General features: G+C 38.4%; 1 long non-coding RNA gene across 5 annotated transcripts in view; it reads left to right on the top strand.

Annotated features, from left to right (window-relative positions):
• Positions 1-3,973, top strand: part of LOC128520147 (uncharacterized) — a 102,193-nt gene extending 98,220 nt beyond the window's left edge. For 4 of the 5 annotated variants that reach the window (XR_008357915.1, XR_008357913.1, XR_008357912.1 and 1 more), the window contains one exon: positions 463-987. This is a non-coding gene — a long non-coding RNA (uncharacterized LOC128520147). Of the gene's footprint in view, positions 1-462; positions 988-3,113 lie in introns of those variants that run through there. The other variant, XR_008357914.1, reaches the window with a different exon arrangement.
• The last annotated feature ends 23,928 nt before the right edge of the window (positions 3,974-27,901 follow it).

Genomic DNA, 27,901 nt, shown 5'->3' with positions numbered 1-27,901 from the left:
CAATATATGGAACAGCATTTAAAATTTTTAATAATCAGCTTAAATATTCATTATCATAACAGCAGGCCACAAGCAACTGAATTTGATTTTGATTTTATTAATATAACCAACCCAACATTAAAAAAGTGTATTTTAATTATCAAACTAAAAGAAGTTGTAATTTTCATGTATTATTATTTTGTGATTATTTATGTTTATATTCTGTTCTCAAGTAGATTTTTTGTAATTACTTTGTGAAAGTTTTTTTCAACTAATAAAAGTGTTTTAAAATATTTGTTTATTGTAAACCCGAAAAATGTATTTTACATAATATTTTACTGTTATCTAGCATACATTGCTGCAAGAGGACCAGGGAGCTTCCATTATACAGGCATACTACCTAGGGTAGTAATGGAAATATACTGCTAGGTATATTTCACAGAATGTATGGATTAAATGATATTTGCACTGGTGACTTCGCAGGGTGTTCCGAATGGTGGAGTTTTGTCAAGGGAAGTTCCCTTTATCGACATGCCCTGCAAACGGAGCAATTAGTAGGAAGCACCATGTGAAGTACACTTCGGAATGGCACGCAGCCATAGCAAAGGGAGTTTGGTGTGGTTAACCGTGTGACAAGTTTTGTATTGCGATTTGCGATTTTGTTTTGTATTGTTGCCCCTTTGAAATAAACCCTTTGAAAATTACCTTGAACTGTTCATTTTTGCCCCTGTTGTCCCTTTAATCCTTTGACTGCTGATACATCCTAACACTTGCATGCTCTCTAGACTAAGTCCATTATATTTACTGGTCTCACTAGACTTTTTGATACAAATGTTCTACTAACATTCAGTAAGCTTTAAAATGAGATCATTTACTCTCAAGAGTGTGAGATATTATATGTAATATAAGTAGTAAGATACATTAAAAACCATCTAAAATGAAATTATGTAAATTAAATTATTGAATTATAATGTTCATGTAGAGTTATGTAGAGTTTTATTCTACTCTTATAATCTTCCCCAGATAAAAGGCATGGAAAGGATCAAATGATAGTTTTGGCAATTGCATGTTTAAGTGCATCTTTCTTCTTTGTCTTTCGGCTGTTCCCTTTCAGGGGTCGCCACAACGAATCATTTGCCTCCATCTAACCCTATCCTCTGCATCCTCTTCTCTCACACCAACTAACTTCATGTCCTCAAGACGTCCATGTGTTTTGTTTTGATGGCTCCAAGTTGATTTAATTAAGCTTAATTCTTTGTTAATAAACCTGTTCTTAAATATTTGACACATTTTACAATCATTTTGTATGGCTAGCTGTAGGTTGTTGCCTTACTGTCCTATGACAGTGAGTCATCCTGAGTCACACAGCATTTTCCCTTTCTTTGTTGCCTAGAGTTTGGAATATGGTTTGTCTGTGCTATTTTACTAATAACCTGAATGTCTCGGTGTTATTCTTGTTTCATGTTTTTGAATGTTTTTTTTTTAATTTAATAAACCACACCTGTAGGCATTTACAGTCTGAAGTATTTTAACATTGCACACAAAGGGACAGTCAACAGCAAGCTTAAAAAGAGATAAACACATTGAGCTGTTAACTTCTTATTCTGTACTGAGATACGCATGTATGGCATTAACATTCACTGGTTCAGTTATAGTATTTTTGCTGTTGTAGCCAAGTATCAAGCCAGGTTATCCTGTTACTGCACCATAACCTGTAAAAACCTTAAGCAATCATAAATCCTTTACATGAATGTTATTATTTATATTAAAATTGTTTTTGTTAAAATTATTAATGCTCTTGACTAGAGCAGGGTTTTAAGTTTCCCCCTTTCCTTTACATTCTGTTCGAAAGTAGCTGACAATAGGTGTGTAGTAACAGAAAGCCTTAGTTAGCCCATATGCATGCAGCTTTCCAAAATCAAACAGAAGAGACTGATAAGAATTGCACAGTTTCACACACAGATGGTTGCACAACGGGCAGTCACACTGGCTACCCTCTCTGATAATTTTGTTGCTGGCAATGACAATGACAATGTGTGTGTGTGTGTGTGTGTGTGTGTGTGTGTGTTGAATTATGAGACATTATAGCCTTACTTCTAAGTCAGGTTGAAAGCACTGTTTAGATTAGAGTAGATTAGATTAAACTTTATTGTCATCACACAAATACAAGGCAACAAAATGCAGTTTAGGTCTAACAGTTGTTGATTTAGAAAATGACATTAGTGGTAATGAGAGCATTATGTAATTATAAAAACTATAGTAAAAGACAATCATTAACTCATTTAGACAGCATACCAGACCACACTGTATCTTTTGTCTTTGTCTTAATTTAAAAAAATACAGCTTTTTATCTGAGTTTTAATGTGTTTTGCTGCAGCTCAGCTTTTACTATGACTAGTGCCACATTATTCTGTGCCACATGAACATGAAGAACATTTGTGGTTTGCCCTTCATAGTCAAAACTGGTGTGATGTTTCTACTTGCAAATCCAACTTCTCTGCTGTAAAAAGGTGCAGGAGTTCTTGGGATACACACACATACACACAGTATAACAATATAGAATTGATATTTTTTTTTAGAATAAATTAAGTTTGATTATAATTCATTTTAATTATTTATTTATTATTTCTGTTACATGTTTATCAATAGAGTCCACAAAATGGCTACATAAAAAGTGTCTGTACACAAAATGGTTCTCCTATTGCCTTGTTAGCAGTGTCTGAGAGATCTGGGGGGAGGGGTAGAGAAAGTTCCTGCAGTGTGACAGAGCTTACAAAGCTTAGATGTACAGTATCAAAACAACTGGCAGTCTAAATTGAACAACAAAATACAACTTCTTTTACTATTTTAGCCTAATATCAAGTTTTATTTAATTACATAATTTCCTATACGCCACACTACATTCCTTTATCACTGCTGCTCTCTTAGATTTCCATTTCCAGTTTTGTAAACCGTTGTATTTGTATCTGCACAATGCTGCTGTCATGGTTAAATGCAGTGAAGTTTTCCTCAAAAACTTTTTTTTGAGAAGGTTAAAGGTTAAAGCGTTTTCTTCTCTGTCACCAAGAACAAATTAATTAATTTAGATTCTTTTTTAAAGTCTCTTTTCCCACATTTATTCTTTTCCCAAACAGGTATGATCATCACGCAAAAATCCCTTGGAAATTGTGAGGAAGATCGTCAGAGTTTCTTATGCCTTGTTCAAAATTTCAATTTGGGACAGCTTGGCATAGCCACCTTACTCTTTGATGAGGTTGTGCAGAGACTTCTAAATGGCAGTTGATGAAATTTAAAAACTCATGGATCAAGATGTTAGAACACAAACTATTCAAGCACAACCTGTAATACAACTGATATTGCTGAATTATAACAGCTCTGAATTATAACTGAAAATTACTCAGCATTTGGTTAGCCAGTCTCACTATGACTCCTTTTTTATTCTCACTGTTTAAGGTGGTCTTGTCTTGAAAAATTTTGAGTCAACTGGATATTATGATGCTATCACACAAAATCACCCAATATTAATAAGAAAATTATCTGAATCGAGTTTACTTACAGGACTGGACATGTTGCGTCAATTAATTCTTATTAAATAGCTTGAAATTTAAAAGGTAGTATATTTGAGTCAGTAAATGTACAATAAAATTTTTTATATTTTAGGTTTTTCAAAGTAGCCACCTTTTAGTTTGTTATGTCATAAAGTGCTTTATGAGGTAGTCTTGTAGACGTTATTTACTTGTTGACTACCAATAGTGGACAACATCACTGAGGTAAACGGTGGCTACTTTGAGGACACTAAAACAACTTCTTTAGCACATTTCTGTTTATCACATAATTCGATATGTTTTACTGCATAATGCAAAATATTGTTTGATAATGTAGAAAATAATACAAAATAAAGAAAACCTCTATATCTAGATTGGGCGCGGAACTAAGAATGCTCTAGCTTGTGCAACCCCAAGTGGATGGATTAGAACACAGATGTAAATGTATATTTTTCCATTAAAACAAAAGAAATCTTTGTGCTCTGTTTGTCTTTTTTGAATACATTTCTGCGTCTCATCGTGAGACAGAAACTCAGAGTGCCTGACCACCCCAACATTATACTAACTATCGAATTTAGCAAAATAACATAAAATAGATAAATGGATCATAATTTTATTTTAGTTTTGCAGCTTTCCACAGGTGTACAGTAATCAGAACTGTTTAGTAATCAGAAAAGTACTATCGTTTGCTACTGGCCTAGTATTTAGTAATTTGGCTTTCTCTTTGTGGTTGAAAACTGTATCTCTTTCCAGCTAAAATAACACACTGAGTCAAATGTTTCCAACACCAGCACCCTTGAATTGTATATCTTTAAGACATCCCAGTACCTATAACTAAAAAAAAAATTAGCTTACAACTAGCATTAGCTAAAAAGCTATTTTCAGCTAAGGGACATAAAACTTACAAACACTAACCACTACTTCTTGAATTGTAGCAAAATAACTATGTTTATCCATTTTATGTATCCAGATTGTTGTAGTGTGAGTGTAGCGAGTATGAGAGCTAAAATGGCACAACTTCCTGGAATACAGGAAGTTATAGGCTACATAAATTCTTGCAAAGAAATGGCTCTTACACACACACACACACACACAATGTGGTCTGATGTTTCCTTCAAGAACATCAGACCACACTCTCAGTCTAATGTTTGCCATGAGTAGAAACATCTTGTTGCAATTTTCCCATCATCATTTATCTGGCCCAGGGTTGTCCAGTATGGTTATTTTACCTAACAGTCTTAATCAATGGTATAGTGCAAAAAATAGAAAGCATGAATAGTGGAAAAAGCATTCACTTTAGCTTTCCTTGTTATATTATAACAAACATCTGCTGTTATCATTCCTGCCTGTTTCTCAGATGATTGCTTCAAGGTTAGCTTCAAATTTAAGACACAAGTCAAAGTGTTCAGAGATTAAAATTAACCTGTTTGTAAGAATATGTGAAATAATTAGTTAGACATGTGAAATACTATACTATAGAGAAAAACAGCTTAGTAACATCATACACAAAAAAAAATCGAGGCTGAGTTCTTTCCTTCCTAATACTGGCAGAATTTAGTACAGGATCAATTTCAAAATATTTTTAAATAGAACATTTGTCAAAATATTGTGCAATTATAGGTGGCAAAATAAAGGCAAACCAAAAAAAGAAAATTTAAATGTAATCAAAAGGAAAAGACACAGAAAAAACATGTACCAAAATTTACTCTAAGGATGCCATTGCCTGCCCTTGCAGTGATACCCACCACATACCCTTTGTCTGAGAAAGCACTTATGCTTGTGTTATTTCGTTGTCACTGACATCCATTAGGGTAATGGCCTGAGAATCTGGTTACCTGCAAAGGAAACATTTTACACTCAAAAGCAACTGATAGTATGATGGGGGTGTGGTAAAGCTGATGGGCTCAGGAAGTGAAGCAAATATGCTAGAAATGCCAGATCAATGTCTAAGACTCATGGCATTCAACATAACCAAGGTATTTTACTAGGTGTTGCAACTTGTGTTTTGATAATTCAAATTCAAATTCAAATTTTATTTGTCACGTACGCAGTCATACACAGTACGATATGCAGTGAAATGCTTTTTCGACTACCAGTGACCTTAAAATAAAAACTTAAACATAAGAATAAATATAAATAAAAAGTAATACGGTAGAAAATAAAGTTAACTGGTAAAATATACTGTACAAGTAAAAATAAAGACATATTGCAGTAAAAGAAATATTGCAGAAAAATGAAATTAACTGGTAAAAGTAAAAATATACTGTGCTACCTAAAATAAAATAAGAATAAAAATATACTGTACAAATAAGAACAAAATATATATAATATAGAAATATGAAAGAGGAAAATAGAAATTTGTCCATAAGTAATTTAAAAAATGGCTGAGGTGTGCAAATATGCATAAAGTGACTGACTTCTTAAAGTGTCTTATTATTAAAGTGATTTGTGCAGTGGTCCATAATGAAAGTATAATTATATATTGCAAAAATTGTGCATAAATGTGTCCATACTGTCCATGAATGCCCACTGTTGGACGTAAAAGAGATGATATTAGTGCTGTATTGTGTTGTGGTTGAGAGACCTTATGGCCTGCGGGAAGAAGCTCCTCCTCAATCTCTCTGTATTGGTCTTCAGGGAGCGGAATCGCTTCCCAGACCGCAAAAGAGAGAACAGTCCATTGTTGGGATGGCTGAGGTCCTTCACCATCTTCCTGGCCTTAGTCCAGCACCGTTTGCTGTAGATCGAGTGCAGGTCAGGGAGCTCGGTGCGGATGATTCGTTCAGCTGAACGCACCATCCTCTGTAGAGTTCTTCTGTCCTGCATGGTGCTGTTCCCGAACCAGGTTGTGATGTTTCCCGTCAGGACGCTCTCTATGGTGCAGGAGTAGAAATTCCTTAGCACCTTGGAGGGCAGTCTAAAGTCTCTCAAGCGTCTGAGGTAGTAGAGACGCTGCCGGGCCTTTTTCACCACGGTGTTGATGTGACAGGACCATGACAGGTCCTGCGTGATGTGAACACCGAGGTATCGAAAGCTGTCCACTCTCTCCACTGGGCTGCTGTTGATGACTGGGGTCTGGTAGTTGCTCTCCTGCTTTGTACAAAAGTCCACAATCAGCTCCTTTGTCTTGCTGATGTTCAGGAGGAGATTGTTCCTCTGGCACCATTTCTCCAGATTTCCTATCTCCTCTAGGTAGGCCGACTCATCGTTGTTGGCGATCAGGCCCACCACGACAGTGTCGTCAGCAAACTTGATGACGGCGGTGGAGTTGGTAGTCGCCACGCAGTCGTGGGTGTACAAAGAGTACAGCAGGGGGCTTAGAACACAGCCCTGGGGTGCTCCAGTGCTGAGAGTGAGGGAGGCTGAGACATGACCGCCCATCCTTACTGCCTGTGGTCTGCCAGTTAGAAAGTTGGAGATCCACTGGCACATAGATGAGCTGAGTCCCAGGCTTGGTGGTGAGTGTGGAGGGAATTATGGTATTAAATGCAGAGCTGTAGTCGATGAAGAGCATTTTCACATAATTCCCTTTCCTAGTGTCCAGGTGAGTGAGTGATGTGTGTAGGAGGTGAGAGATGGCATCATCAGTAGAACGGTTGGGGCGGTATGCAAACTGTAATGGGTCGAGTGTGTCAGGTAGTGAAGAAATTATGAAGTCTCTGACCAGGCGTTCAAAGCACTTCATCACTACTGAGGTAAGAGCTACAAGGCGATAGTCATTAAGAGAAGCAGGTTGAGGTTTCTTTGGGACAGGAACAATAATGGACTCTTTGAAGCATGTGGGGATCACCGACTGAGATAAAGAGATGTTGAATATCTCAGTGAACACAGGTGCTAGCTGGTCTGCGCAGGCTCTGAGAATACGGCTTGAGATGCCGTTTGGTTCTGCTGCTTTCCTGGTGTTCACTCTCTTGAAGGCTCTCCTCACGTCATGCTCGGTGATGATGAACGCGCTTCCGGTGCTGGCAGTGACTTCCTGTCTGCAGCCGTTAGCGCCGCTAGCATAAGCATCGCTAGCGTCTTTAGCTGCAGCCTCGAAGCGAGCATAGAAAATGTTCAGCTCGTCTGCCAGAGTCACGTCCGCGTTCGTCACACCGGTTGTTGGTGCTTTTTAGTCCGTAATTGTCCTTAATCCCTGCCACAGGCTCCTAAAGTCACTCTGTCGCAGTTGTGACTCTAGTTTCCTCCCGTAGCGCTGCTTCGCCTCTTTCACTGCCTTCCGGACGCTGTATGACGCAGCCTTGTACGGTTCCATGTCCCCCGACGCGAGTCCCGTGTTGTAGGCAGTGGTGCGAGATCTCAAAGCGTCGCGGATGGTTTTATCCACCCACGGCTTCTGGTTGGGAAACGTTTTAATTGTCTTTTTTTCCATGGTATCATCCGCTAGTTTCCCGATGAATCCCACAACCGCTTCCGTAAACACGCTGACGTCATCATCGGAGCTGTTCCTGAACATGTCCCAGTCTGCGTCATCGAGTGCGTCCTGTAATGCGGCCACCGATTGGTCCGTCCAGCGCGCGACCTCCCTCTGAACCGGAACTTCCTGTTTCAGCCTTTGTTTGTATTTTGGCATGAGGAAGATGGCGGCGTGGTCGGATTTACCAAATGGTGGGCAAGATTGTGCCTTGTAGCCATCCTTGACCATTGTGTAACAATGGTCCAGTGTCCTTTCGCCCCCGGTGGGGCAGGTGATGTGCTGATAAAAGTTCGGCGCTGCGTGTTTGAGGTTGGCACTGTTAAAGTCCCCCGCCACAATAAGCGCAGCGTCCCGGTGTTGTGTCTGACCGATGTGAACTCCCGAGGAAGGTAAAAAGGACGACACATGATGGACAGTAGTTCCAGGTTTGGTGTGCAGGAGCGTGTGAGAGAAACAACGCTCGCGCTGTTGCACCAGCTGCTGTTCACCATTAAACACACGCCGCCTCCCCTTGACTTCCCCGAGTCCCGTGTCCTGTCCATGCGGTAAACCGAGAAGAACTCGGCCGGCTGGATGGCGTGGTCCGGCACCACTGGGTTTAGCCATGTCTCGGTGAAGCAGGAGAGATTGCAGTCCCAAATGGCTCTCTGGAACTTTATCCTGGCCCTGAGGTCATCGAGCTTGTTTTCCAGTGACTGGACATTGGCGAGCAGGATGCTAGGCAGAGGTGTGCGGTGTGCACGGGCTCTCAGCTTGTTCCTGACGCCGGCTCGTTTCCCTCGAGGCCGCCGCTTCGCGTCGCGTCCTTTGTTTTCCCTCAGGATCTCACTTAGCCAGCTCGGATCCGGAGTTAAAAACGTTGAATTGTGAGTACATTGTATACCAATAGAAACAAGAGTGTCTCTATCATAAATAATGTACTCCATGGTGATGATTTAACTGGTTTAAAATTACTGAAAGATATCTTAAAAAACGAAAACAAAGTAAAATAGGTCGTGACGGCAGCCGACCTCACCGGCGCCATCTTGAGACCTCAAAGCTTATGGTTGTTTTTTGCTGCTAAACAAAGTAAACCTTTGTCATATAGTGAACTGTTAAATTATCATTTTATGTAAATCACTGCATTGTCAACCTCTATATGGTCCTGATATAAAAAAAACTGCAAAGGATCCAGTGCTGTTTGAACCAGGGGATAGAGGTAGGCCAGGACCAGCTTCTCCAAGGTCGTCATGATGTGTAATATAAGAGCTGAAGCTGAAAGGGTTCCAGTTATATGTAAAACATTATTCCTCGTTCTGGCTCTTTCTTAGGAACTAAGACCAGGTATGATGTTTTCCTGAAACTGGAACCCTTTCCAGCTTCAGACATATGGCGCTTTTCCACTGCATAGTACGGCACGACACGGTTCAGTACAGCTCACTTTTGGGGGGTTTTCCACTGGGAACAGTACCTGGTACCTGGCCCTTTTTTTAGTACCACCTCAGCCGAGGTTCCAAGCGCGCCGAACCATTACCAAAACGTGACGTGTAAACTCTGCTGGTGACTGATTGGCCGGAAAAAATCGTCATTACTGCGTCACTGAACTTGCGACACGAGACACAACAGACCCACTAGTATTATTAGCACAGCCAGTGAAGGACCGGACGCACCTTTTTGTACTGTATTAACTAAAAAAAATGGCTGTTTCATGGTCTATTGAGGAAGTACAGACGTTCCTCTCGTTGGTAGCCGAGGAGCGGATCCAGCGAGAGCTTGATGGGGCAACGCCGAATGAAAACGTTTTTTAGGAGGTCGCTAAGCTCTTGGCTGCACACGGCTACCATCGGATTTACAAACAGTGTAGGGACAAGTAAAAAAAAAATGAAGAGCAACTACAGAAGTATAAAGGACCACAACAGCCGGAGTGGTTCAAACAGGCGGTCGTGAAAGTTGTTCGACCAAATGGACGCAATCTACGGAGGCAGACCAACAAGCAATGGAAGGGAGGGTGCCCTGGACTCGGCCACGCCATTGTTATTGAAGAACACGATCGAGGATGGTACGTAGTGTTTTTATAACACTTGAAATCCTAACTTTACTGATTTTATTGACCGTCGATTCTTATTTTATATCGCAATTTGACTGTAAAATCATGAAGCACGAAGTCCTAGTAGCTAACATGTATCAATGGTAGTGCTATTGTTCATGATGTTCATGTTTTTTTTGTTGTTGTTGTGTTGCAGTAATTTGTGCATTCCCAACTGATTAGACAAACTTTGCGTTTTAGACTCATTGTCCACGATCGATTTACTTGCACTTTCTACATGCAACGACGACAACTACTCTTCCCAAGGGGTGCTAGCAGCGTCTCCACCACGCCGGCCAACACCATCGGCCTCCAGCTGCACGACGACACCGCAGCGTGTGTTAACGGGTATAATACACATTTGATACTTCATATATCATAATATGTACAAATAGGATATCACAATATAGGTTATATATCCTTATATACCGTGTCTCATGAATTACTGTTGCTTAAATAGTACCATAAATAGTATAATACCATAAATAATAATACTATACAATACTATAGATACTGTAAATGTAATTGAATAAAATCAAATGAATTTCAAAAATAATTTCACCCATTTTCACTCCAATTTTCTACGCTATGATCCAGGCAAGAGGAAACGGAGCCTGCACCATCAGGAACATCTTCCTGTATTAAGAGAGATGCTGGTGGCAGACATTGAGCAGCAGGAGCTGAACCGTGCCCAGAGGGAGCGCCACTTGCAGATGGCACTGGAAGAGGCCAAACAAGCAAGGGAGCAGGAAGCGGCCTCAAAGGGCAGAGGAACACTCTCAGATGGCTGCTTTCAATCAAGCATTCCTCAATGTTATGGGGATGCTTATCCAGGCAATGAGAGGCCGACGGGAATAAAACTTTCTTGCTGTCTAATACCATAAGTGTTTGTGTTTTTGTGTTTGTTTTTTGATAATGTTTGCACTACATGTCTGCACACTGTTAACAGTTTCTTCTGTTAACGTTAAAATTTATTTTGTTCTATTTGTCTGTTGTATGTCCGTTGTGCACTACGTACATGTGCACACTGTTTAAAGTTTACTGTTTATATTTTCACTATTTATCTTTTTATTTTTTGCACTTTGTAGATTTTTAGTGTTTTCTGGTCATATTTTTACCTGTAAAATTGTGTTGTGCTTCAATAAAAACAATCTGATCAAATACGTGTAGCCCAAGACAATATTAAAGATTTATTATTGTATGAGCAGGTAAAGTACCTCCTGATAAAGACAAATGGTTAATGCCGCCACGATACAAACCAAAAAAAAAAAACAAGGAATACATTGTAAAGTTTGAAATGGTGTTTAAAAATTTATTGATAATACACTTTACAAAACATGCTATGTGAATAGTTAGCTACTCAAGTAACGCATCAGAACTGCACGGATATCCCTGCCCTCCTCCTCTACAGCCTGTGGCACTGCCACCACAGTCTCTGCTGCTGGCGGTAAATCCCAAGCATTCTCATAGGCCTCACCATGACTCTCACAAAGGTTATGTAGAGCACAACATGTCAGCACCATGGACTTCACAAGGTTGACAGCACAGTCATTTCTTTTCATAATGCATCGCCATCTTCCTTTTAATCGACCGAAGGCATTTTCAACAACTACGCGTGCAGATTTTCATGTTGTAGACCTGCTGTTCTGCTGTCAGGTGTCCATTGTCAATGAATGGTTTTAAGAGCCAGTTCTGCAGGGGATAGGCAGAGTCTTCTAGAATGTAGTAGCCAGCAGTCACCCCACCTATGTTTCTGGTGTTAGCTGCTATGTGGTTTCCACGGCTTGCCAACTCCCACAGTGTTGACAGTCTCAAAACCCGAGCATCATGCAGGCTTCCAGGCAGTCCTGTGAAAACATTCCAGTCCCTTTCCATCCACAAAACCTTGAAGGATGATGGAGTGCCAGCCTTTACGGTTGAAATAGTCACAGTGATATTCCTCTGGTGCTATGATGGGGATGTGTGATTCATCAATAGCACCAATACAGTATGGGAGCCCCCACCTGTTCTCAATGTAGGCAGCCATTTCTTTAAACTTTTCCTGATTTGGATAACTAATTAGCTCTGGGACCAACAGGGTTTCTGCTGCTGCACAGAACTCCTGAACACACTGACACATAGTTGTTATGCTTACACCAAAAAGATGTCCAACACTTCTGTACTCAGCAAGCTTCCACAGTGCAATGACTATTCTTTTTTTTAAAGGTACACACACGGAAGTTTGTGTCCCGTCTCTCCATCACTGGACGCAGTTTGTTGCATAAGTGGATGAATGTTTCTTCAGACATTCTAAAGTTCTCCAGCCACTAAGTGTTTGTAAAACCGGGAACAATCACATCCAACCACTCTGAAGTACGGTTAAATGTCCAAACAAATGGTCTGTTGCGGCGACTTTTTTGCAAAATGTGTAATGTTACACTGGCAGTTAAGTTTATTATATGCTTAGCAACAGTGATAAAAGTTATCTAGTGATGTGCTTTTTTTAGATGCTTACCCTTGCGCGTCGTCGAGCTAACAAGTTGTCGGTGTCTGCGTGTAGTTGTAAAAGTTCCCAAACTCTCTTGTCTTGGTTTTTTAGCTGTGTTTTCTTTGACTGCCATCAGCCTCTTTTGAAACAAACTCCTTCGTCTTGCTGTTAAAAACATCCACATGCCGAGAATGAAGAACACCATTCCGTCGATGTGCTCCATTGTTGTGTGGTGTTGTGGCGCGTTTAGATGATGTCACGGCAGTAGAGGCAGCGCAACTATGACGACACGTGAATAATCCCGACCACTCTAAAGCGGTACTGAACTGCAGTGAAAATGCAAACTGAGTCGAACTGAGCCGTGTGGTGCCGTAACGAGCCGAGTCGTACCACGCAGTGGAAAAGCGCCAATAGACTCTTCAAAGATCTTCAAACCACACAGCTGCTGTAGCACATCAGGATCAGCAGCCTTTTTTGAACTGATTTTACACAGCTTCTTTTTCACTTGCTTGGTTGTGATGGAGAGGCTGAAGGGACTTGGATGGAGATGAAGAAAACTATGGATGGGTTTGACGCAATCTCTGCCATGTGAAGAATTTGTGGTTGCAACCATTGCAGGAATGTTCACAACTGGCAAGTAATTTGTAACTGCAGGTTTGTCAGTAGGTAAATAAAATGTTTATGATGAAATGTAAAAAAAATGTAATAATGGCAGCATCTTATACTTACTTTCTGCCTTATAGTAAGCACGTCCAGCACCATAGATACAGATACACAAGTATGATCACTGCCACCTAAATTTGATGGTGAACTAAAACTCATGATATAATAATAATAATAATAATTATTATTATTATATAATTATACAATGATGTACAATAATACATAATGGTACAATGAAGGATTAAGGATTGTAAATGACAAAGCAGCTTTAATCAGCTTTATAGAGTATAACTAAACTTTTGACCTAGGGGTAGCTCAGTGGTTAAAGCATTGGACTACGGTTTGGAAGAGGCCCTTAACCCTCAACTGATTGGATGTGTAATGAGATAAAAAAAAAATGTAAGTCACTCCAGATAAGAGCGTCTGCCAAATGCCTAAATGTAAACTAAGGAAATGAAATGTGATGTGTGTCACAGAAACTAGACGGGAAATTAAAATGGTATAGACTTAGAAACGGCAAACACAAAATAAACACTGGGAAATTTCTGAGTGCACATAATACAGCTTTTTTTTATGTTTTACTCACTTTCCTCTGCAGTGTTTGGTCCAGTTGTTGGAATTGCAAAAAGTCAGAAAATACTGATTATTTAATCTGTAAAAAATTTGGTATGCCCATCCCACATTAAAGAAAAAAGTAGAATGAGATTATGTGTACTCACACTTATAACAAGCCATAACCTCTACACGCTGGAAAAGACAGTGTGAAATCTGTGATTAAACAAAAGTATGAAACAAAATATTCATGTTATGTAATGTTATGTTACACACTACCTTTAGATATTTCTAAAGGTAGTGTGTAACATAACATTACATAACATGAATAAGTCTAAATACCATTGGATATTTCAAATAAAATTCAAATTTTATTTGTCACATACACAGTCATACACAGTACGATATACAGTGAAATGCTTATACGATTGCCAGTGACCTTAAAAGAAAAAATTGTAAAAGCTTATACATAAGAAATAATAGGTATGAAAGAAAAACTTTGAAAAATAAAATTAACTAGTAAAATATGCTGTACAAAGTAAAATAAGAAATGAAAGAAATACAAGAAATACTTAAAAAATAAAATTAACTAATAAATGTGATTTACATTTAAAGCAGGTGTTATTAGTTTAAGTCCTGTGTGCTTCTAAAAACATGAAATTAGATGGTGGTGACTTTATCTTTTTAGCATTTTAACAGAACTTATATATATGTATATAGCTGCTGTCACAGGTGGTGTTTCTCTCCACAGAACAGTCTTAAATTACAAGAGATTGACACTGAATATTGATTATATCTACTACAATAAAGGTGAAGTCTACACACCAACAGGGTGAAATGGTTTAATCTTGGCAATTAATTGGGGTTGGTAATGTCCTTATGCTCATTAAATTACAAAAAAGTCAAAGCCTTTAGATGCCCTGGTAAAAATAATAATAATAAAATAATAAAATAAATTAAAAATAGATCAGAAAAGGGGAAACTGTTATCCCTTTATGAGTATATTATGTATGTAATAAAATAGACTAGTATTAGTAGCATGTATGTTTTTTTTAAACATTTTGTATGTTGCTAGCTTACATTGAAATTTTTAATATAATTACAAAAGTTTTGATTTTAGGGCATTGGTAGCTCAGTGTAGGTTTCTTACGGCTTAGAGACAGTGGCAATGAAGAAAAGACAGGAGGCAGAGTCGGATGTTGACATAGAGGACATAAACAAAAAAAGTTTGTTGGCGTGGGATAAGAGGATGAAGAGGATACGGTTAGATGGAGGCCGATTATTCGCTGTGGTAACCCCAGAAATGGAACAGGCGAAAGACCAAAGTACTATTTGCACAGGATTAGTATTATCTGGGGACCTCGTGTGATTTAAAAATGAACCTAATATTCTAATAGCTTGAAAACAGGGCTATGAGCTAGGACTTTGCAATAGCATTAGCATGATTAAGCATTTATGTGACTGGGGTGTGATGTGCAACAAAATTCAAAATAAAGGTTTGTACAACACATAGGTTCACAAAACACACACAGTATCCATGACACCCTTCTATGAAACTATGAACGATGAGCAAGGCACAAACAATGCACACATGCATGCTCCTCTGTCTTTCTATTTGTTTTTCTATTGCTATTGCTAATTTCATGTTTAACTACACATATAATGGTCACATCAATTTTTAACTGCTTTCATTTAAGTTTCAACCCAGATCTAGTTTTCAAACTTAATGCATCAAATGTTTTCTGTATGTGGGTCAATGACGTGACGCCCCCTTTTTCTGTCCGGGTTAATTTTATTTTGCAGAAAAAACAAAAAAATACATAAAAATTTCTCATCTACTTGTTATACCTTCTTTACCTACTAAACCACTCTAACAAATTTTTACGTTTTTCATCATTTTTCTGCTATCCGAAGTGCCAAACACCATATGGGGCGACCGTCCGGCCTTGACTTTAGTTAGGACAACTGGTTTAAAAAACACTTTAAATCAACCTTAAATATATCTCTTTTCCTAGTTGGCATAATTTTAAACATGTTTTACATCCATTGACAAAACTATAAAGCATTAACTCATATATTTTTATCATGATATACAAAGGAATGTTGTCCGAATTATGTTGATTCTATCCATTTTTTCCGGGGCGACCATCAACAAACCACAATTTTGGGACCTTTATTTAAAAAAAAAGATCAAGGATGGGATACTGCATCAGCCAGACACAAGTGAAGAACCCCTGGAAACAACTGTATAGTAAATCAGTCTCTCTCACATATAGTAAGAAAAAGCTGTTTTTTAACGGCTGTGATGTCGTAGTCACTTTTGGTCATGATGTGGGGCGACCACCCCAAAACTGTGAATTATAATTTTTTTCCACAAATCTATATTTTGATGATAAATTTGATAGTGCTTTGTCACTAGAAGAAGCTAGTTTGGTTTCTGAGGCTAACTGTTAGCCTGTTATACTTGAGTAAACTTGAAAACATCATATGGGGCGACCGAGTATCATGTGGGGCGACCACTGCTAAATGTTTTAAATGATAGATATATGTCCTATATTTGTAGTTTTCATATTCTATACATCAATTATATACATAGAGTTAATTGTTTAAGTATAATTATTTGTATATTTTATCTTTTTTTTTCTAAATTCAGCCATTTTCCATTCCTTTTATAGGGATAAACATTTATTTTAACTGGATAATGAAGGAGACTCTGATATTATAGAATAAACTTGTGAAATAATGGTTTTCATAAAATGAAAGGGCACTAAAGTTTATCTTTCTTCATCAGTTTATCTACTTACTGATATGAGTTCAACTAGTCTTAATGATACATAAAAATGTGAATTCTGAGATATATTACGGTCGCCCCAGATGACTTTTTTAAGGCTTTTTTAAGAAAAAAAGTCTTATCCGTCAATGACCCATATATACAGATATTATATATATATATATATATATATATATATATATATATATATATATATAATTTAATTCCACAATACTTAAAAGTATTAAAAGAATCTTCAATGTCCTTGTGTAGGACCTGAAGCACAGTCACAATGTAACAGTGATATAATAATTGGGGAAAAGGATTGAGTCATAAAAAATAAGTTATTTTTAAAAACAGTGTTTTGGTTTCACTGTTACTAACGTAACGCCAAGAATAAAAATTCGTCAGCTGAAAGTTTGGGTCTGATCACAGGCCATGGTGATGACTTGTTACACCAATGTTTCCATAGACAGGGGAATATCCTTTATCCTTGCACCTTAGCATATAATAATTGTCGAACACTTGCATGCAGTTCGGTCCCTTGGTGGTGCAGCAGCGAAAAGATGAAGGGAAAGAACGCAAGCAGGGATGGCATAACGCCTGCAAGGGTCAAAGCACGAGCGGTAAAAGAGTGGGTGAGCTTGCTTCCCTCAGACGACCATGACGATGACATATAGAGGCTTTGACACTTCAGAGTCAGTCCTTGACTGATTGGTCCGAAAGAATGTGGTTGCGGGGCTTAGCCTTATGTAGTTCCCCCTTTTGTGCATACATTAGACCCGTGTTTCGGCTGTCACGTGGGGCCCATATATATATATATATATATGGAACAGGCGAAAGACCACAGTACTATTCGCACAGGATTAGTATTATCTGAGGACCTCGTGTGATTTAGAAATTAACCTAACATTCTAATAGCTTGAGCTGTACACTTGATTTATCTGTAACATTAACTTTGTATCATGATGTGAACCTCACCACGAGAAAACTTATCAGTTTGGAGGCATACCTACCCTTTTTTTCTCTCAAGGAAAAGAAAGAAATTTGAAGGGGGGAGGAATAAGAGAGGAAGTTAAGTAGCCTTTAAGATTTAACAATAAAAAACACTAACATAAATGTAATATTAAAATATAAATATGAAATATACAGTTCATAACACACAAACACTTTCCCTCTTTGCCACTGATAATAAAGTATTCAAATAAATGTTTTGGTCCATTCCTGGGCTAATGTAGCCACCATCATAAAACAGCCGAGGGGACATGCCCAGACATGTTGCAATGCACAAAGGCACAACTGTAGCCCCGAAATGACTCACAACATGCCTACACTCAATATTTACATTTTCCTGTTTATGTTTTATTCATTTATGTTTAGCTCTGGACTGTCTTGAAAAATAGATAAATAGAGGTGATGTCCAGCAAAATAGATGTCAACAGGCAAAACAGGCTACAATCTTTCCTGATATTTAGTTTTTTTCCCCTCTTTTAACCATTTTCTGTGTGTTTGCTGCTTATTGGAAACAAATACAGTTTAAATAATAATAATAATAATATTAATAATAATAACAAAAAAAAAACTTATCTTGTCACCTAAAAATGCACAATGACCAGTTATACTAAAATGCTTTACCTGTGTATATGGTGCCCTCCAGTGGTAAATAAAGAAAATGTAGAGAAATCACAAATGTAATATAGTACCACACTGTTCACTAATCATACAATCATTTTTAGGTGACATGGACTTTAAAAACTGTACCCGTTGTTCATATAAACAAGTTCAAGCTGCACAAAAGTATGTAATGAACATAAGTAAACATACAGGGTGTCTCATAAACTGATATAATTTTTTCCCTCCTTCCTTAATATGTACTCCAACCCTCCATTCATCCATCTAGAAACATCTGTAGTTAAACTATTGAAAGTGCAGGTGATTACCTTTGTACTTATTCCCACTACCAAGCACGGGGAGAACATGCAAACTATGCACACATACCCCGAGGCAGGAATCGAAGATGACCATTGTATTTACAATCACGTAAAAATATAATAAAAAATATATTATTGGTATTTTTACAACCATGGGAGTACCTCTGGTCAACATTTACACACTATGGGCATTTTGGGAACGCCAATTAATCTTATCTGCATGTCTTTGGATGGTGGAAGAAGACCTGAGTATCTGGTACCCACTAAGTACAGGGAGAATATGCAAACTCCATGCACACAGGCAGAAATTTAACCCGGACCTTGGAAGTGCAAGGCGACAGTGCTAACCGCTTTGTACCCCATTTATCTCAATACTTAAATATAGTCATAATGTCCAATAAATAAACACATGGTTAATGTATCATAAGTAATGGTCTTACATGACTCAATAACCAGCTGACGCATTGTGCATTTATTTCCTTTTCATGCATTCATTCATTTATAAACATTAATTGACTGTGAAATCGTGAACTTAATATTTATTTTTGATTTCCTATGAATATAACTTTGGGACTTGTTCTTCCATTTTTTTGATTTGTCATTAAAATAGTATAAATATATATTGTTTCCACTACTGAAGTGAAGCTGAACCAGAACAGGGCTATGAGCTAGGACTTTGCAATAGCATTAGCATGACTTAGCATTTATGTGACTGGTGTGTGATGTGCAGGGCATCATGGGAAGTCCAGAACAAAATTCAAAATAAAGGTTTTTACAACACATAGGTTCACAACAAACAGTATCCATGACACCCTTCTATGAAACTATAAACGATGAGCAAGGCACAAACAATGCACACATGCATGCTCCTCTTTGTCTTTCTCTTGCCATTTGTTTTTCTATTGCTTTTGCTAATTTCGTGTTTAACTTCACATATAATGGTCACAGCAGTTTTTAACTGCTTCCTTTTTAGTTTCAACCCAGATCCAGGCTTCAAACTGGATGCACCGTATGTTTCCTGTATGTATATATAATTTAATTCCACAATACTTAAAAGTATTAAAAGAATCTTTAATGTCCTTGTGCATACCAGGCTGGGACCTGGAGCTCAGTCATAATGTAACAGTGATATAATAATTGGGGAAAAGGATTGAGTCATTAAAAAAAAAAAGTTATTTTTAGAAATAGTGTTTTGGTTTCACTGTTACTAACGTAACGCAAAGCGTAGAAATTCGTCAGCTGGAAGTTTGGGTCTAATCACAGGCCATGGTGATGACTTGTTAAACCAATGTTTCCGTAGACAGGGGAATATCCTTTATCCTTGCACCTTGGCATATAATAATTGTCAAACACTTGCATGCAGATCGAATTCTGTTGTACTATAATTTGCATAATGGACAAGGGAACTTGCAAAGAATGTGCAGATTGACCTTTCTAGGTTGTTGGAAGGTGATTTGTCTGGTTTACAAAGTAGGGGGAAGTAAATCTAAGTAGGAAGGAGGAGATCACATGCCAGGATCTTGAGGGTGCAAGGTGGAACAAAGTATCACCCACTGTGTTATGATGAAAAAAACACCTGCAGAATAAACAGTCTTGTCATCATTGCCAGTGAAATATGAGGTCCCACAAGGGTCAGTTTTAGGACCTCTGCTGTTCTTAATATACATGCTTCCCTTGGAAAACATCATTAGAAGGCATGGGATTAGTTTCCATTGTTATGCTGATGATACCCAATTATATATCTCAACAAAACCAGACGAAATACCTAAATTGTCTAGATCAACCGAGTTTGTCCAGGACATAAAAGATTGGATGACCAATAACTTTCTTTTACTAAACTCAGACAAGACAGAGATATTACTCATCGGCCCAAAAACCAGCACACACCAGCTTTCACAATTCAGCCTGCGTTTAAAAGAATGTACTGTAACTACTAGCTCAACAGTAAAAGACCTGGGAATCGAAGATGACCATTGTATTTACAATCACGTAAAAATATAATAAAATATATAATAAAAAATATATTATTGGTATTTTTACAACCATGGGAGTACCTCTGGTCAACATTTACACACTATGGGCATTTTGGGAACGCCAATTAATCTTATCTGCATGTCTTTGGATGGTGGAAGAAGACCTGAGTATCTGGTACCCACTAAGTACAGGGAGAATATGCAAACTCCATGCACACAGGCAGAAATTTAACCCGGACCTTGGAAGTGCAAGGCGACAGTGCTAACCGCTTTGTACCCCATTTATCTCAATACTTAAATATAGTCATAATGTCCAATAAATAAACACATGGTTAATGTATCATAAGTAATGGTCTTACATGACTCAATAACCAGCTGACGCATTGTGCATTTATTTCCTTTTCATGCATTCATTCATTTATAAACATTAATTGACTGTGAAATCGTGAACTTAATATTTATTTTTGATTTCCTATGAATATAACTTTGGGACTTGTTCTTCCATTTTTTTGATTTGTCATTAAAATAGTATAAATATATATTGTTTCCACTACTGAAGTGAAGCTGAACCAGAACAGGGCTATGAGCTAGGACTTTGTAATAGCATTAGCATGATTAAGCATTTATGTGACTGGGGTGTGATGTGCAGGGCATCATGGAAAGTCCAGAACAAAATTCAAAATAAAGGTTTGTACAACACATAGGTTCACAACACACACACACACACACACACACACACAGTATCCATGACACCCTTTTATGAAACTATGAAAGATGAGCAAGGCACAAACAATGCACACATGCATGCTCCTCTCTGTCTTTCTCTTGCTATTGCAAATTTTGTGTTTAACTACACATATAATGGTCACAGCAGTTTTTAACTGCTTTCTTTTTAGTTTCAACCCAGGTCTAGGCTTCAAACTTAATGCACCACACACATATATATAATTTAATTCCACAATACTTAAAGTATTAAAATTATCTTCAATGTCCTTGTGCATACCAGTGATATAATAATTGGGGAAAGTACTTGAACTAACTAAAAAAAAAAAAATACCTCTTCCCAGTTGTGTTGGACTAATGGCACTTAGTTATTATCCTAGTTAACCCAGTGTAAGTATGTATCCAATGATGTAAACTTTAAAGCACTTTTTTTTAAGTCGCTCTGGATAAGAGCGTCTGCCAAATGCCTAAATGTAAATGTAAATGAAAAGGATTGAGTCAGAAAAAATAAGTTATTTTCAAAAACAGTGTTTTGGTTTTACTGTTACTAACGTAACGTAACGCCAAGAATAAAAATTCATCAGCTGGAAGTTTGGGTCTGATCACAGGCCATGGTGATGACTCGTTACACCAATGTTTCCGTAGACAGGGGAATATCCTTTATCCTTGCACCTTGGCATATAATAATTGTCGAACACTTGCATGCAGTTCGGTCTCTTGGTGGTGCAGCAGCGAAAAGACGAAGGCAAAGAACGCAAGCAGGGATGGCATAACGCCTGCAAGGGTCAAAGCTCAAAGCACGAGCGGTGAAAGACTGGGTGAGCTTGCTTCCCTCAGACAACCATGGCGATGACGTGTAGAGGCTTTGACCCTTCGGAGTGAGTCCGTCCCATGACTGATTGGTCCAATAGAATGTGGTTGCCAGTGTTTCAGCTGTCACGTGGGGCCATCCAGTTGGAGTTTTTAAAAATCTTTATAACATATATTCGCATGACCTCTGTTCATGCTACCTAGTTTCTGTGTACACCAATGTTCTTTGAATAAAGCATGCTTTCGATTAATAGCAAACATCCCATATCTTACACACTCATTTCTACCTTCACATATTAAAAGGTGTTTGTAAATGCTGATGACACTTCTTAGTTATACTAAATAATCAAACATACACACAAACATAAAACCTACTAGGTCAATACCTGTCAATAACTTTTGCCCTACTGGCACACTTTTAAGGATTGTTTAGCATATTTTCTATGCCATATGTCTCTTTGTTCGTGGAAAGGCATGTGCTCTAGAGGTCAATGAGAGTGCCGGTGGTATGACTTGGGGACGGTTTTCCCCCACTTGAAGATGTAAAACTTTCTCCTTTGTTTATTCGATTCCCAATTCACACCATTGTAGTCGAGGTCAACTGGACTTTTTATGGCACCAGGCGCAGCGGACTTCCCTTATTTGAGTTTCCCGCTTCTTAATTTCCCAGATGCTGTTTTCTGTTCGCAGATGAGATAAGAGTATCGGGATGGTGCCATTTAGCTGGGAGAGGGGTTAAGAAATGTGATTGATTGATTGCTCTCCTTGGGGGGGCTGTTCATCCCTACATATCCCCCTTTTGCCTGGTAAGTTTCCTGTTGCAAACGTCAATGGGCACTAGAAAAAAAAGTAGAGTGAAAGAGAACAGGCACACACACAAGACACAAACAACAACTTCAACACCAACTGAATCATGATGCATAACCTAGTTAATTCGTATGGTCGGGTTAGGAACACTTAAAACGATATAGGGCTGATTTGTGTAAGTTTTATCTGAAATGGGTTGTTTCTATTAATTGACAACTGTTTTTTTTTTCAATGATTATTGGTCACTTTTGGTGAAGGGAGTCAACCTAATTTTGGGAGCTGGATTCAAGCCTCGGTTAAGGTAGTTCTAGGGTTGGGTATCGTTTGTTTGTTTTTTCGATACTTTTAAAACGGTACCTGTGCCAAAACGGTGCCCGAACCGATACTTTACAAAAACCACAAAATAATGGTGGATGACTCAAGAATACATTTTTATTGAACAAAAATGTAAAATTGAACAATATATTAAAAGTTTAAAGTATATATCAATATATAAGTACTGTTGTAGTACTACTAGTACTAGCTGAAAAGCCATAATTATAATCAGAATCCATGTTACATTAGTGTTTTACAAATCATTTGGCCATTTGTTAGCATAAATGCAAGATTAGCATTTTGCAATTAACCTTACATTAGCCTACTACTAACCAGCCGAAAGGCTGCTGTCGTCATCATAATCAGCAGACTCCTTTTTGCTACAGTTGGTATGACTGGGGCTGGGGTCATCCACATCGATAGTGCCAGCTGTTGTCCGCAAGCTGTCAAACACGGTGCATCTCTCTGCTTTTAAGTCTATTCCGTAAAAAAACATGTGCCCACAAATGTTTCATTAGATTTGACGTGTTTTCTCCTTTTTCCCAACATTTGCTGCACGTCGCTGTGTCGAAATCCTTTCCTGTGAAATATAGCTATACTTTAGTTTTAGTCATTTTAATGAAAGTTGTTTAATTTAGCAAGCTAAGATAGCGGTAGACCACCTGCTGCTGTCAGAGCAGGTGTAACGTTAGTTGCTGCATTCACGCACATCTTGAATGGTCTTTCATTTCCTGATGATTTGTGCTTTTAACTTTTCAATCTAATCTAATAAACTTTTAATCTACAAAAATAAAATGGACAGTAACCTCACTGCAACAATGTTTTGGATTTGTATTATCAAAGCTTTCCGAAGTTCTCAAGATTTTTCTAATTAAGGAAATAATTCAATTCAATTCAATTCAATTTTATTTGTATAGCGCTTTTAGCAATTTTCATTGCCGCAAAGCAGCTTTACACAGTCAAAAGAATTATTTAAGTTTGTATGAAATGTGAATTTGTATGAATCAAAATGGTCAGTTTGTCCCTGGTGAGCAAGCCGAGGGCGACAGTGGCAAGGAAAAACTCCCTGAGATGATAATAGGAAGAAACCTTGAGAGGAACCAGACTCAACAGGGAACCCATCCTCATTTGGGTGAAACAGAAAGCAGTAAATGATCTGCATTTATACAGTGTGTAGGGTGGGAGGCAGTTCAGCTATAACAGCTGATGTTAATTGATGTTAATATGGAGTACAGGTAGTTATTGAAGACCCAGGTAGACTTGTAAGAAGTTCCAGTCATGAACTATCGAGCTGTCAAGTCCCCAGAGAAACAGTTGCCAACACCAGTCAAGGCCAGAACCATTTTCTAGGTAGAGAGAATCATTGCCAGACAACAGACGCATCCCAGAGAGACACACGGGGCATCCATGTGACGAGATCTTCAGCCAGAAGCGGGGCACCAGGATGGGTCAGACAGGTCCGGAGGGCAGAGGGAGTCTGGATCACTGGCAGCTCAGGAACGACATGTGTAGCTTGACAGAGAGAGAGAGAAAGAGTGAAAGGGGGAGACAGGAGGAGAGAGGAAAAAGAAAGAGGGGGGGAAAGAGAAGAAGAGGAGAGATGGCAGTTAGGTATGGTCACAGTCACACAATGTATAATGTGAATGTATATTAACTGTAGAGTGCAAGCAGAGACTCCGGCAGGACTAACTATGACAGCATAACTAAAAGGGAGAGCCATAAGTAAACACAAACATAAAGCTTCCTGACATGTAAAGCAAACAATCACCTCACCGTCAGCAAACCTGAGTGATCAATGAGAGTGAGGAAGACAGCATCCAAACATACCAGTTCACCATAATACTCTACGTCCATGAGTCCCCCAGATCTGCTCCTTTACCTATGGCAAATCTATTTATAAAAATGCTTGGCTAAATAAATAGGTTTTTAGCCTGGACTTAAACACTGAGACTGTGTCTGAGTCCCGAACACTATTTGGAAGACTATTCCATAACTTTGGGGCTTTGTAAGAAAAAGCTCTGCCCCCAGCTGTATTTTTCATAATACGCGGTACTGACAAGCAGCCTGCAACCTTTGATCGAAGTAGGCGTGGCGGATCGTAAGACACTAGCAGTCCGCTCAGGTACTGCGGCGCGAGACCATTTAATGCTTTATATGTCAAGAGTAGTATTTTAAAATCAATGCGAAATTTCACAGGGAGCCAATGGAGTGAAGATAAGATAGGGGTGATGTGCTCATATCTTCTGGTTCTGGTGAGGACTCTCGCTGCTGCATTCTGGACTAGCTGAAGCTTATTTATGCATCTAGCTGAACAACCAGACAGTAAGGCATTACAATAGTCCAACCTAAAGGTGATAAAAGCATGAACTAGTTTTTCTGCATCGTTTAGCGACAATAAATTTCTTATTCTGGCAATATTTCTGAGGTGAAAGAATGCTATCCTGGTAATATTATCTACATGTGCTTTAAATGAAAGGCTGGAATCAATAATCACACCAAGGTCTTTTACTGTTGCATTTGATGGAACAGAAAGGCCATCTAAAGTTACGGTGTGATCTAAAATTTTACTCCTAGCTGTATGCGGTCCTATGACTAGAACTTCTGTCTTATCCGGATTTAGCAGAAGGAAGTTAATTAGCATCCAATTTCTTATGTCCTGCACACATTGCTCAATTTTAGTAAGCTGTTTTTTCTCATCAGGTTTTGCTGAGACATATAACTGTGTATCGTCAGCATAACAATAAAAACTAATACCATGCTTACGGATTATGTTGCCCAGAGGAAGCATGTAAAGGGAAAAAAGCAGTGGACCTAAAACTGAACCCTGCGGAATGCCAAACTCCACTAGAGAACATGCAGAATAATCACCATTTAAGTCTACATACTGATAACGATGGGTCAGATAGGATCTAAGCCAGGAGAGGGCTGTACCCTTAATTCCCACTACATTTTCTAATCTGTGAAGAAGAATAGCGTGATCAACGGTGTCAAAAGCTGCACTGAGGTCAAGTAGTACAAGCATAGTTACACAACCCTGATCAGAGGCCAATAGAATGTTATTTACTACTTTAACGAGCGCTGTCTCTGTACTGTGATGAGGCCTAAATCCTGACTGATACAGTTCATGTATGCCATTTCTATGTATATATGAGCATAGCTGCTCCGCTACTATCTTTTCCAGAATCTTAGAGATAAAGGGGAGGTTTGATATTGGTCTGTAACTGGACAGCTGACAGGGGTCGAGGTCAGGTTTCTTAATTATTGGTTTGATAACTGCTAATTTAAAAGATTTTGGAACATATCCAATGCTGAGTGAAGAATTAATTATTCTCAACAGGGGTTCTATTATTGCTGGTACTATCTGTTTAAGAAAATGTGTCGGTACAGGATCTAATATACAGGTTGATGAATTTAAGGAAGAGATGAGTGAAATTAGTTCATTCTCTTCAAGGGGAGTAAAGTATTCTAGGTTCTGATCTGACATGGCTAGATTAACATCTGCATCAATTACATTGTTCGGTTTCAAAACCTCAATTTTATGCCTAATATTTACAATTTTATTATTAAAAAAGTTCATGAAGTCCTCACTATTGCATGATGTTGTTGTGGAGATTTCTGCAGTGGTCTTATTTCTGGTTAATTTGGCTACAGCATTAAATAAGAATCTAGGATTATTTTTGTTATTTTCTATAAGAGTGGAGAGATATGTTGATCTAGCTACACTAAAAGCTTTTCTATAGTTCAGGATGCTCTCCTTCCATGCTATTTGAAATACTAGTAATTTAGTTTGACACCATTTACGTTCTAATTTCCGAGCGGTCTGTTTTAAAGTGCGCGTGTGATCGTTATACCAGGGAGCAAGTTTCTTATCTCTAATAATTTTTCTTTTGACTGGAGCTACATTATCTAAGGTATAGCGAAATGTCGGCTCTAAATATTCAGTCGCCTGATCGAGTTCTGTGGGGTCAGACGGTGATCTAATCGAAGTTGGGAACTCTGGGAGATTACTGATAAAACTCTGTTTGGTAGTTGATGTGAATGTACGTTTCATACGGTAGCGCGGCGCTGTGTGTACATTATTATTGTGACACACTTGAATTGAGACAAGATAGTGATCTGAGATAACTTCAGATAGTGGTATTGTGAATAAATTTCTTATACTTAATCCAAATAATATTATTAAATCTAAAGTGTGACCTGCTTTATGAGTGGGTCCTACTACACACTGATTTACTCCTATCGAGTCCAGTATAGACATAAATGCAGTTCTCAGAGGGTCTTCTGGGTTTTCAAAATGAATATTAAAATCTCCAGCAATTAACACTTTGTCTACAGAAACGACTAGATTTGAAAGGAAATCTGGAAATTCACTAAGAAATTCCGAGTACGGCCCTGGAGGTCTGTAAATGACAATTAGCGGGATCGACTGAGCTGACTTAATATAGTTAAATACACTTATGTTACTATAAAGAATTTCAAATGAATTAAATTTGTGTCCGTGTTTTTGTACAATAGTCAAATTATCATTGTGAATAACTGCGACGCCTCCTCCTCTACCAGTTAACCGAGGCTGGTGTATGTAGCTGTATCCAGGAGGACTAGCTTCATTTAGAGCTACATACTCGTCCTGTTTAATCCAGGTTTCTGTTAAACAGAGTATAATTAATTTTTCCGATCATTTCTAACACCTCATGAATGTTGTTGTTGGTCTTTCGGCTGCTCCCGGCAATTGTCACCACAGCAGAATACCCAGTCCGCACTACAACTTGGCACAGGTTTTTTACGCCAGATGCCCTTCCTGACGCAACCTTCCCCACTATGGGACCGGCACTGGGCTTGGGACCGCCACTGCATCTAGTGGCTGGGGTTTGGGCACTTGCTGGG

The sequence above is a fragment of the Clarias gariepinus genome, chromosome 4 (genome assembly GCF_024256425.1).
Source record: "Clarias gariepinus isolate MV-2021 ecotype Netherlands chromosome 4, CGAR_prim_01v2, whole genome shotgun sequence".
NCBI classification, from domain to species: Eukaryota; Metazoa; Chordata; class Actinopteri; order Siluriformes; family Clariidae; genus Clarias; species Clarias gariepinus.
Note: the sequence above shows the minus strand (reverse complement) of the source record. Positions and strands in the feature narration are given on the sequence as shown.